The 13,015-nt window shown below is 43.4% G+C and overlaps 1 protein-coding gene across 1 annotated transcript in view; it reads right to left on the reverse strand.

Annotated features, from left to right (window-relative positions):
• Positions 1–13,015, reverse strand: part of LOC105535906 (A disintegrin and metalloproteinase with thrombospondin motifs 17) — a 231,163-nt gene that overhangs the window by 102,136 nt on the left and 116,012 nt on the right. The gene's annotated exons all lie outside the window — the stretch shown is intronic.

Consider the following 13,015-nt stretch of genomic DNA (forward strand, 5'->3'; position numbering starts at 1 on the left):
TAATCCTCCATGTTAATAAGGGGCAAAATCCACAAGATCATCTCAATAGGTGCAGGAAAAGCATTTGACAAATTTCAACACTCTTTCCTGATAAAAATACTCAACAAACTAGGAATAGAAGGGAGCATGCTCAACCTGATAAAGGGCATCTACAAAACTCCACAGCTAACAGCATACTTAATGGTGAAATACTAAATGCTTGTCCCCTAAGATAAGGAACAAGATAAGGATGTCCTGTTACTCCCATTCAACACTGTACTAGGAGTTCTATCTAGGGCAATTATGCAAGGAAAAGAAATAAAAGGCATACAGATTGGAAAGAAGAAGTAAAATTATCTCTATTTGCAGATGCTAAAATATTTTATAGAGAAAATCCTAAGGAATCCACTAAAAAACCTATTATGACAGGTTCGGTAAGATTGCAGGATACAAGGTCAATATATAAAAATCAACTCCAGGCCAGGCGTGGTGGCTCACGCCTATAATCCCAGCACTTTGGGAGGCCGAGGCAGGCAGATCACAAGGTCAGGAGATCAAGACCATCCTGGCTAATACGGCAAAACCCTGTCTCTATTAAAAATACAAAAAAATCAGCCGGGTGTGGTGGCAGGTGCCTGTAGTCCCAGCTACTAGGGAGGCTGAGGCAGAAGAATGGCTCTGGCAGGCGGAGCTTGCAGTGAGCCAAGATGGTGCCACTGCACTCCAGCCTGGGCGACAGAACGAGACTCCATCTCACCAAAAAAAAAAAAAAAACAAACGCAATTCCAAAAGGTAAGAAATAAAAAGTGGAAAAAGAAAATTAAAAAACAAATCAAATTAAAGAACAACAAAAAAAAACAAAAAACTAAGAAAAAAATAAAAAAAAAAAACCTGGAGGGTTTGTAAGTTGAAGACTACAATACATTGCTGAAAGATACTAACAAATATCTAAATAAATGGAAAGATATTTTATATTCTTGGATCAGACGACATTGTAAAAATGGGACTGCTTCACAAATTGGTCTACAGATTCAACGTAATCCCTATCAAAATCCCAGCATTTTTTTTTTTTAGCCAAAAATGACAAGCTGATCCTAAAATTCAGATGAAAATGCAATAGACCCAGAATAGCCAAAACAATATTTCAAAAGAAGTCGAAGAACTCAGATTTCCTGATTTCAAAACTTTCTGGCTACCTATACCAATCAAGACAGCAAGGTAATGGCATAAGGACAGTCGTTTCTAACAATGGAATATAATTCGGAGTCCAGAAAACAATTTTTTTTTTAAACAAAGGTGCCAAGAATATTAATCGGGGAAAGAACAGTCTTCAACAAACAGTGTTGGGACAACTGGATATCCATATGTAAAAGAATGAAGTTGTACTCCTACTTCAGATCACACAAAAAAATTAACTCAAAAATGGATCACAGATGTAAATATCAGAGCTAAAACTAGAAACCTCTTGGAAGAAAACGTAGGACTAAATCTTTGTGACCTTGAATTAGGCAATGGTTTCTTAGACATGGCAGCAAAAGCACAAGCAACAAAAGAAAAAATAGATTAACTGGATTACATCAAACCTGAAAACTTGTGTTTCAAAAGATACCATCAAGAGAGTGAAAAACCAACTCATACCCTGTGAGAAAATCTGTGCAAATCATTTGTCTGATAAAGGAACTGCATCCAGAATATATAAAGAAAGCTTACAACTCGAGAAGAAAATGGCAATCCAATTTAAAAATGGGCAAATGATTTTAACAGGCATTTCCCCAAAAAAGATATATGAATGACCAACAAGCAAATGAAAAGATGCTAATGATACATTAGTCATTAGGGAAGTGCAAACCCAAACCACAAGGACATACCACATTGTGCCCACTAGGATGACTCTAACAAAAAATAGTAAGTTGGAGAGAACATGGAGAAATGGTAGCCCCCATTCATTGCTAGCAGAAACGTAAAGTGGTGCAGCCACTTTGGAAAAGAGTTTAGCAGCTACTCCAAAAGTTAAACACAGAATTATCACTCACCAATTCCACTCCCAGGTATATACACAAGGGAAATGAAAACATGTCCACATGATAACCTGTACACAAAAGTTTATATCAGCGTTATTCCTAATAGCCAAAAAAGTGGAAACAATCCAAATACCCATCAACCAATGACTGTATTTATAAAATATGATATAGCCAACCAATGGAATAGTATTTGGCAATAAAAAGAAGCATTGATATATGTGACAACATGGATGACTTGAAAATACTATGCTAAGGGAAAAAGCCTGTCAGGAAGGACCACATATTATATGATTCCATTTACATGAAATATACACAATAGAAAAATTCGTACATATAGACATTAGATGAGTGGTTGCCTAGGGCTTAAGAGGGTGATGGGGAATGACTGCTACCGAGCATGGGGTTTCTTTTGGGAATGATTGTGGTGATATGGCACCATTCCTTGGGGTGATCAGCCAGCTACCTGGTAGCAGGTTGATTATATTGGACCTTTTCCATCATGGAAAGGGCAGTGGTTTGTCCTCACTGGACTAGACACTTACTCCGGATATGAGTTTGCCTATCCTGCATGAAATGCTTCTGCCAAGACTACCATCTGTGGAGTCACAGAATGCCTTATCCACAGAGCATTCCACACAGCATTGCCTCTGACCAAGGCACTCACTTTACAGCTAAAGAAGTGTGGCAGTGGCCTCATGCTCACGGAATTCACTGGTCTTACCATGTTCTCCATCATCTTGAAGAAGCTAGAAAGAATGGTGGAATGGCCTTTTGAAGTCACAATTACAACGCCAACTAGGTGGCCATACTTTGCAGGGCTGGGGCAAAGTTCACCAGCAGGCCGTATATGCTCTGAATCAGCGTCCAATATATGGTACTGTTTCTCCCATAGCCAGGATTCACAGGTCCAGGAATCAAGGGGTGGAAGTGAAGTGATACCACTCACCATCACCCCTAGTGATCCCCTAGCAAAATTTTTGCTTCCTGCTTCCCCGACATTATATTCTGCTGGCCTAGAGATCTTAGTTCCAGAGGGAGGAATGCTGCCACCAGGAGACACAACGATTTCATTAAACTGGAAGATTGGTACCCACCTGGACACTTTGGGTTCCTCCTACCTTTAAGTCAACAGGCTAAGAAGGGAGTTACAGTGTTGGCTGGGGTGACTGACCTGGACTATCAAGATGAAATCAGTCTACTACTCCACAATGGAGGTAAGGAAGAGTACACATGGAATACAGGAGATCCATTAGGGCGTCTCTTAGTATTACCATGCTCTGTGATTAAGGTCCATGGGAAACTACAACAGCCCAATCCAGGCAGGACGACAATGGCCCAGACCCCTCAGGAATGAAGGTTTGGGTCACTCCACCAGGAACAAACCCATGACCTGCTATGACCTGCTGAGGTGCTTGCTGAAGGCTAAGGGAATACAGAATGGGTAGTAGAGGAAGGTAGTTATCGATACCAGCTATGACCACGTGACCAGCTGCAGCAAGGAAGACTGTAATTGTCATGAGTATTTCCTCCTTCTTTTGCTAAAAATATGTTTGAGCATGTATACACTTGGACTAAGAAAATATCTTTATTTCCTTTTCCTTTGTCATGTGACATAAGATTTATTGACTTCATATAAGCATATAAGTATTACTAACTTTATGTAATAGTATTTGGGTTGGGGATGGGTGTGTTTCCGGTTGTACGAAGGATAGCTGTATTATGTTAGGGGTAATTATGACCTTATTATTGTCTTTATTTGAAGATTATGTATGATTTCAGAAGATGTGGATGGGTTCAAGTTGACAAGGGGTGGACTTGTGATGGTTAAGACTGAGTGTCAACTTGATTGGATTGAAGGATACAAAGTATTGATCCTGGGTGTGTTTGTGAGGGTGTTGCCAACAGAGATTAACATTTGGGTCAGGAGGCTGGGGAAGGCAGATCCACCCTTAATCTGGTGGGCACAATCTAATCAGCTGCATCGAATATAAAGCAGGCAGAAAAACATGAAAAAGAGAGATGGGCCGAGCCTCCCAGCCTACATCTTTCTCCCATGCTGGATGCTTCCTGCCCTCAAACATCAGACCCCAAGTTCTTCAGTTTTGGGACTCGGACTGGTTCTTGCTCCTTAGCTGGCGGACAGCCAGCTGGGACCTTGTGATCAAGTTAATACTTAATAAACTCCCCTATATATACACACACATACATACGTACACATAGATATACACATACACACACACTACTTAATAAACTCCCATATATATGTGTGTATGTGTGTATCTCCTATTAGTTCTGTTCCTCTAGAGAACCCTAATACATGGCTGCATAACCTTGTGCATGTGCTGAAACTCATTGAATCGCACACTTTAAATGGGTGAATTATATGGCATGTGAATGATATCTTTATAAAGCTGCTTAGAAAAGAAATAATACTTCTATGAATGGCTCTGTACATGTCTTCTTATGCATAAATATAATGTCTTACCAGGTCAGCTAATGTGAGAATCACTGAGTCAAACACAGGCACTGCTAAGTTGACCTTGGTTTAAATACTATTTAAGCCAATCCACACTATATGAGAGTAAATGGTTTATTCAAAGATTTCTAAATATTTGACAAGATCAATCTTCTTAACATTTGCTAATCCATTTGGTAAAAAGATATTGTCATAAGTTTAATTTGCATTTCCCTGATAACCAATGAGGCTCAGTGTCCTATATTGACCATTTGTTTTCCCTTTTCAGTTAATGGCCTTGTTCTTAAGCTTTGCCCATTTTTCTACCATCTTTTATATAGTTGAGATGCAGTAGTTTAAAAAATGTGTGTAACATATATTACTATAACTTGATATTTTTTGGACTCAAACTGTTTACTTACTAGACATGTTGCAAAAACTGTCAGTCTATCATTTGTTGTTTTTTTGCTTTTACTTTTTTTTTTTTTTTTTTTTTTTTTGAGACCAAGAGTCTTGCTTCTGTTGCCCAGGCTGGAGTGCAGCAGTGCAATCTCGGCTCACTGCAATCTTTGCCTCCCGGGTTCAAGCAATTCTCCTGCCTCAGCCTCCCAATAAGCTGGGACTACAGACACGTGCCATGATGCCCGGTTAATTTGTATATTTTTAGTAGAGACACGGTTTTACCATGTTAGCCAGGATGGTTTCCATCTCTTGACCTCATGATCCGCCCACCTTGGCCTCCCAAAGTGCTGGGATTACAGGTGTGAGTCACCGTGCCTGGCCTTATTGCATGATTTTGATAGTCTTTTTTCTTTTTTTTGAGACAGGGTCTCAGTCTGTTACCCAGGATGGAGTGCAGTGGCGTGACCTCAGCTAACTGTAACCTCTGCCGCCGCACCCCAGCTCATGCGATCCTCCCACCCCGGCCTCCTGAGTAGCTGGGACTTCAGGCACACACCACCGTGTCTGCCTAATTTTTTTGTATTTTTTGTAGAGGCAGGGTTTCGCCATGTTGCTCAGGCTGGTCTGATAGTCATATTTTTAATTTTTGAGATCTATTTTTTGTTTTCTGATTATTTCTTCCCATGGCATTCTGCTCTTATTTTGTGGCTACAATACCATCTCAAATCTTTCTACAAATAGTTATTAGAGAATTTGAACTTCTATTATTTGAGTTACTTTTTCCGTTGGTCTTTTCTTTTTTATTTCTTTTTTTTTTCCAGTTTATCTTGGTTTTTCTCATTCATGTTGCAGACTCTCCTTCAAGAACCAGGCAGCTGGGCGGTCTCCTGTGGGGATGCACAGGATTTGTTTACTCTCAGGATTGGCTTTCTGCTGGGTGCAGGGAGCTGTTGTTGTGTTGGCAACCAAAATAACAGAATGAAGAGGTGTTTCCTAGAGGTGCTGTGTTGTGGTAAAACTCCTAGGGCTGCTGTGTTATGGTGCTGGCCGCAAATATTTCCAAGTTTTTCTCTGGAAATATGGAAGTAATACATTTCACCACCCACTTAAACGTGTGTGACCATGTGACTTTGAACAGTAAAATGTGAGCGAAAATGAGGCGTGTCTCTTCCCCGCAGGAGCCTGAAGCACATCCAGGTCTGGTTTGCCATACTCCCTTTCCTGGCCAAGGTGACTGTGGCAGCGTGTGAACAGATAAAGTCTCTGCCAGCCTAGTTCCAGGAGTGACCTCACTATGCAGAGCCTCTTGCCAACCCACAGTGGGCAAGCAGCAGGGGCTGGAAGCAGACTTTTGTGTTAAGCCACTGAGATCTGGGAGGCACTTTTACGTTAGTTTTGTTTGCTTGTTTATTGCAGCAAAACCAAGTATATACATTCCATTCCATCCATAGATGAACTTCCACCTGAGATGTGCTTGTCCTCCCTAAACCTTTCAAGAACGGACTTTTCATTCATTTTCAGGTGATCTTGGGAAGACGAGAAAACAACCATATGTTCAATCAGCCAGAAAGAGTTTCTCAGCCAGAAAGTTTAGCAGTGTCCTTCAGCCTTGACAGTAAATGCCTTGGCATGGTTGCCATTGACCTGGTCTAGGATGTTTACAAATAAATGTCCTGCAGGATGTTTGCAGAGACTTCACAAATGTACACAAAGTCTAGTTTGAGGGCAGTGGGCTACTCACTGTTGTGCCCTGATCCCCAGGCAGTTGTGTGGTCATCTAGTATGACCCTTTCCAACCACATCTGACTTGGGAATAGTGACGCTGGCTTGCCACAGCAGCCGGCACATGGTCCCTTCCCCTCCAGTGGCTCTAGGGTGAGGGCAAGGTTTCTTGATTAAAAATTGTCTTTGCTCTAGGAAAGCTTCTCTACTGAAAAATTCTGGCCACAAGAAAACCAGCTTTTAGGATTATGGCACAAAATATTCTATAGCAGATCTCTCTTAGAGAAATCCATTCCTTCTGGGGAGTTTCAACTGTGACTGGATTCCAGGCATGTAAGGCAGTAAAATGTCGAAAACTGAGACAAAAGCTGTTCAGGGTCAAAGTGATCAGAATCTTTTTCAGAGGAATTTCCACTCAAACTACCAAACATGCCTGGAAACAAGATCTGCTTGTGGGGGATGAGCTGTTCTTGAAAGAAGCTGCTGTTGTATGGAATCTTTTGCAACTAACAAACCTTGGCATTGGGATCACCAATCTGCAGAATCCGACAGAACTGATTGGGCCCTGATCAGTTCCTTTCCCTCATTCCACAGCAAGGTACCTTTGCAGCTGATGCATGGTATCCACATCTATTTTTAAGCTTAACTACGGCACAGGATGCAACAGTGAAAAGACATCTGTTTTCTGTTTTTTCTCATGTGCCCCTGGTGGAGGTGCTGATGAAAAGCAGGTCAGGATGGACTCGCTACTCAAGTGAGCTCACCCTCAGGTGACCTCTCAGCGCAGGGCAGTCCTTATGCATGCACTCTGCTAACCGTTCGGACAAGTTTCTCTGTTCGTGATAAAAAGAACCCAGCCAGGCGCAGTGGCTCACGCCTGTAATCCCAGCACTTTGGGAGGTCGAGGCGGGTAGATCATGAGGTCAGGAGTTCAAGACTAGCCTGAACAACATGGTGAAACACCATCTCTACTAAAAAATACAAAAAAATTAGCCAGGCATGGTGGCACGTGCCTATAATCTCAGCTACTCAGGAGGTTGAGGCGGGGGAATAGCTTGAACCCGGGAGGGGGAGGTTGCAGTGAGCTGAGATCGTGCCACTGCACTCCAGCCTCGGTGACAGAGTGAGACTCTGTCTAAAAAAAAAAAAAAAAAATATGCCTAAAAAAAATAAACTTTAAAAAAAAAAAAAAAAAAAAAAAAAAAGAACCAATGAAAAAGTCCCTGAACTGAAAGGCAGGCCCTCTGTCCACAAACCAGGGAAACTGCCTCAGGCTCACAGTCCTCCAACCCCTGCTCTGACCCAGAGCTTCCACCTGAGGCATGTGTGAAGAGCCACCAGGAAGGGAAAGAGTACCATCACCAAGTCCCAAAGCTTCTTGGCGTCTCTCAGGCCAGACACCCCACGATGTGGATGCCAGATACCACCACACTGCAAGCATGAAGAATAATTATGAGGTAGGATTTACTCTCAGAATTTACAAGATAGATTCACATTTTAGGTAAGGTAGGAAGGCTTTATCTTTATAGTGATTTCCCATTCTAGCTTCAGCCACCAAGCAGGAGAAACCCAGTTACAGGAACATGATTTGGTTTCATGAGGAAGCCATGGATAAAATCCAATGCCTTTGCCATGGTTCCAGGAGAACATGCCATTTCTGCCCTAAGGACCAGTAGTAAGAAGGAACTTCAAAGTGATGCTGACCTTTAACCTGTCTCAAATCTTCTAGAGTTACTATTACTAGGCTATGAGCAATTTCCCTGTGAAATCATTTTTGTCTGAATTTCTCGAGTAGACTTGCTGTTAGATGATTTGGGGCTCCCATTTTCCCTCATGTTTTCAGGAGCATTAACCATCTTTGGAAGAAAACCATTGGACTGAAAAAGTACCATGATGGACTAGAGGTAAAACCCTGGCTTATGTGTACCTGGACTCTTTCCCCCAAAATCAGAGTTCTTTTTTGTTTTGTAAATAGACCATAAAATGTTTGGAGAGGCATTTGTTATGGTTTTCTCTTGTTACAAAAGTTGTTCACAAGAATATTACTATCTTATGTTTCTCTCTAAAGGTTGTTCCCGGTTCTAATTGAAAAGAACTCATTGTTTGGGAAGCCCATGAGGCTAAACCGTGCCTTAGTTCATCCCTCACAATGGGAGGCCAGCGTAGACAAATGAAGACCAGAAGCGTGTTACCAAATGCCCCTCTGCCCGTAGGGAAACCAGTCTTGAAATATGAAAATTTTTCCATGGAGGAAGGTGCCAGCTAAGGCTAAATTCTCTGGCATGCCTGGGTATTTTCTGCCAGAGCACCAGGTGTGCTTGAGGGGAAAGAAAACTCATCCCCAGCATGCTAGGATATGTTTCTATTTGGGCTCTTGATCCCATGACTCTATCTTTTATAGCTTTAAATTTTGTTTCATCCTATAGTTTTTCTTATGGTAATCAGTCTTCAACATCAGTTTATGTAAGCATTTAATGGCCTCTGCGTTTATCCATGGCTTCGCACACAACTTATTCCCATCGATTCTGTTCAGAAAACACTCAGGTACATGAGCCAGGCAAGAGCCACACCAAGCATGTCACTGCTGGGACGACACGTAACATCCAACATCTTACATGAGAAACACTTGGGAACAGCCTCTGCCATCACACATGTGGATACCCTCGTACAAAGATCATTCTTAACTGAGAAAAAGAAATACGTTGTAATTGGTTTATGTGCACATTTTATGATTCTTCATCACAGTGTAAAGAAGCCTCATTTTGTACTATCAGCTCATAACAGTGAATTTCCGCCCCCACGAGATTCCACAACCCACACAAAACAGAGCATGGAACCTGGCATGTGGCAGGGGTTCTAGAGGAAATTACTGAACAAATGTGTGACACACGATCTATCCACATTCAAAAGGGATCCTCACCCCACCCTTTCTTTTAAGGATTGATTATGTGAAAAGGTTCTCTGCAAGAACAAAGAGCAAAGGGAGCCAAAGCCCACAGGTATCCTTGGCTGGTTCTCAGTGAGGACTTCAGTCCAGGTGTGTCCTGGCTGCCCATGGGCCGGTCACCTGGAGACTGACCAGCCACCTTTTCAGTGCCAAGGAGCAGAGTGGAATAAAGATAATATTGTTAAAATGGCAATTTAATAAAATGAAAGCATCATACCAAGAACGCTCAAATTACTAGGTTCAGATAACTCAACTGTCATAAGCCAGCCCAAGGCATGAGCATTTTGAAGCCCATCCATCAGAAAAGCAATATGATAGCCAAGTTGAGTTGATTCCTTCCATAGATAAGTAGCTGAGGACCTCATTTGTTCAAAGTTTGGAAGCAACAGGCTGGAAGGCAATAAACATCCTACACTCAGGACACCACTTCCCCTGACGCCACACTGGGACCTCTCATGACAGAGAGGGAGATTTGGCTCTGCTGGGCTGGACACTTTGCCACGCGTGGGTCTGCCCTGGATTCTCAGCTCAGGAACTTTGGTAAAAGGACCCACAGGAGTTCAGGCAGGGGTCAGGACTTCGTAAAATTGGGCAAAAATCCAGCATTTGATTCCGTTTTATCTTTCTGGTGTGGAGTTTCTCTTTGATATCCACCCGGAAGGGTGATAAGGCATTCCTCCTTCCCTCATTCTTTAGAGGCGAGCAGAGATGAAAGTTACCTTCCTATCTAAACTGATAGGCCTGGTGAATCCACCCACTCAGCTGCGCTTGGCGTCACCAAGATGCCTCTTGACCTGGGGTCTTTCTGTGATTTCCATGCTGGGTCTTGCAAGGATATGTTTCCCCTTCAGCCTGAAGTGTCCTCCTGCTACCCCCACTATCAACTGATTTCTACTTGTCCTTTAGTGCTGGGGGCCACCCTCATCTTTTGGAGGCCTAAGTCTGGTGCCCCACCAGAACTTGGGGTCCCACAGCATGCCTGCTGGGCTGCCTCCACCTCATGCTCACATGGGCTAATGCTGTTTGCCCGGGGGTCTCCTCCCTCAACTGTACCTGAGGTGGTGACAATAACTTATTTCTGTATACCTGCTGGTTAAAATGTAGTCATGCTGCATAAATAATCATTGCGTGAATGGGCTTGGGGGTAACCATTTGTATCTCTGTCTAAGTGCATTCCAGTATGTCAGACCATGATGACAGGTTTGTGTTGAATGAAACTATACTAGAAAGGCAGCCGGTGACTCATTCATGTGCAAACAAGTACTGCAGGCAGATTTTCAATATATAGAATCCATATTGATATGGGCTCACGTTCAAAGACTCCAGCTGTGAGGATTTGAAAAAAACAAAAACAAAAACAAAAACCAAAAACTGCTGTGTACCTTAAAATGAATGTGTGACAACTAGTAATCACTCAGAATGACAGTCCAGGCAGGTGAAGTGAACGTGTGCTTATTTTTGTCTGAAGGTTTGGTAAGGCTTCTGTGCCTTGGCAGCTGGAAGGACACGTGCTAGGCTGCAAGCCAGGGTTGGGGGAGTTACCCAAGGAGGCTTCGGTATGGTCTATCCTTCCATGAGGGACTCACTGTCATGGCCATAGGGGTCTGACCTCACATTCTAGACAGGGATGTGGCCCAGGTTGGGGTGGATGGAGAAGGGAAAGGGGTGGGCAGGAGAGGAGGATGTTACTGTGGTCAGATGAATGGGTCTGCCTGGGCCAAATCAAGGGCTGGCATACAGATCAGAGTCTGGGCAAAGGAAGACCACTTTTGACCTTAATCTGGGTTATCTCAGAAGTGAGATCCTATGCTAGATGTGTGGTAGAACTTTCCTTTGTGTTCTACATACAGAGTTGCCCAGGGTTGGGGATGGGGGTGGGCCTGGCTGTACCTGACTTGTCTTCTACAGAATCACACACTTGTAGTCAGTTCTCTTTATGGGAGCTCAGTACAATGTTCAATTTAATAAACGAAGGGTTCTAATGCTTCTATTAAAAAAGAAAAGCCAACAATAAGTAGTAACCCTTCACCAACTGCAGGAGTTTTGCTCCTAAATGTTGAATCAGCTGCAATAGGCAAGGTCAAATTCTCACAGGAGCCCAGGAGCTGGGGTACCAATAGAGAAAATGGCATCCAGTATGCCAAAACGAATAGCAGAAATGGGCAATGCTCTGGAGCCGTGCTGTCCAGGAGAACCTTCTGGGATGCTGGGAATATTCTCTGCCAGTGCTGCCCAACACAGGAGCTGCTGGCCATGTGCGGCAACAGAGTACTCAAAATTTGCCCAGTGAGACAGAAAGATGAACTTTTAAGTTGGTTTCATTTTAATGAATTACAGTTTGGATCGTCTCCAGGGGCCAGCGGCTGCTGAACTGGACAGTGCAGCTCTGGAGGTCACTTTCCCCCAAACCAACCTGCTCCTGCCTCTCCTTTCTCTGTTGACGTGGCAGGCACAGGTTCTCACACTAAGCTCTGAGCCTTGCTGACTAGCTATCTGCCTTTAAAATCCACCTGAAATTTCATTTTTAAATTTCATTTTGCATTTGCATTTTCCTCTGGTTTTGCTTTCACAGGGTGCTGCAAAATGTTGGTGCAGTAGGTTGCCTTTCCCACAGGCATCTAGAAGGAACGTTTCTTCCAGACCCGGTTTCCTATCCACAAAGAGAAAAGCAGAGAGGAGAGCACGCCTCACCTTACAGGGCTGTTCTGTGGGACAGGGAGGCATAAATGTGGTTCTGTTCTCTTGTCAGGTGGAAATGAACTGAAAAGCTTCTATGCAAAGCAACTTGTAGAAATTAAAATAAGTTTATCAGCTCCTTCGTCCCAACACAAGTTCTCCTGGTGATGGGGGGTGAGTGGACACTCGCTAAGGCTGCCAGAGCTCCCTCCCCAGTGGCTCACCTGCCTCGTGCTCCCCTCACTAGGTGTCAACCACAGACGCTTTCCTAAACATTGTCCTCCAGGATGGGAGATCAGAAAGTTGTGTCCCATGTAGGACCAAACAGCCTGCAGCTGCAAAAAGCATGCTAGCAGAAAGATGAAGGCGGCCCATCAACCGAATCCTGGCATCCCTCTCTAGGGACTGTGCTGAGGGATGTCTGTGCCTGGGGACCAGGAGGCTCGGGTACTCCGGAGTCACAGTTGGCAGTGGCACCTGAGACTTTCCAGACTGTACGGCTTCATGCATGTTTTACAAATGTAAGTGCTATCTTACTTTTACTAACAGAAAATTCAGACACAGAGCAAACCTCTTCCAACGACAGGTAAAATGATTTGGCAAGTGTCTTTACCACCTTCTCGGCCTGCACATCAGAAGGAGGGCTGCCAGGAAGTGCTGAGCTCCTGGCACAGGGCAGTTACCACTGATTCACAGACCTCGGGCTAAGTGGGGAGCTGTTTCCGTTCATGGCAAACTACTCACTACTAGCAACTTGAAGGCATCATTCTTGCTCAAATGTCCTTCCTTGCTTTTCAGAAATGAAACTGAAGT

Source organism: Mandrillus leucophaeus, unplaced genomic scaffold (genome assembly GCF_000951045.1).
Source record: "Mandrillus leucophaeus isolate KB7577 unplaced genomic scaffold, Mleu.le_1.0 Scaffold1511, whole genome shotgun sequence".
Classification (NCBI taxonomy): domain Eukaryota; kingdom Metazoa; phylum Chordata; class Mammalia; order Primates; family Cercopithecidae; genus Mandrillus; species Mandrillus leucophaeus.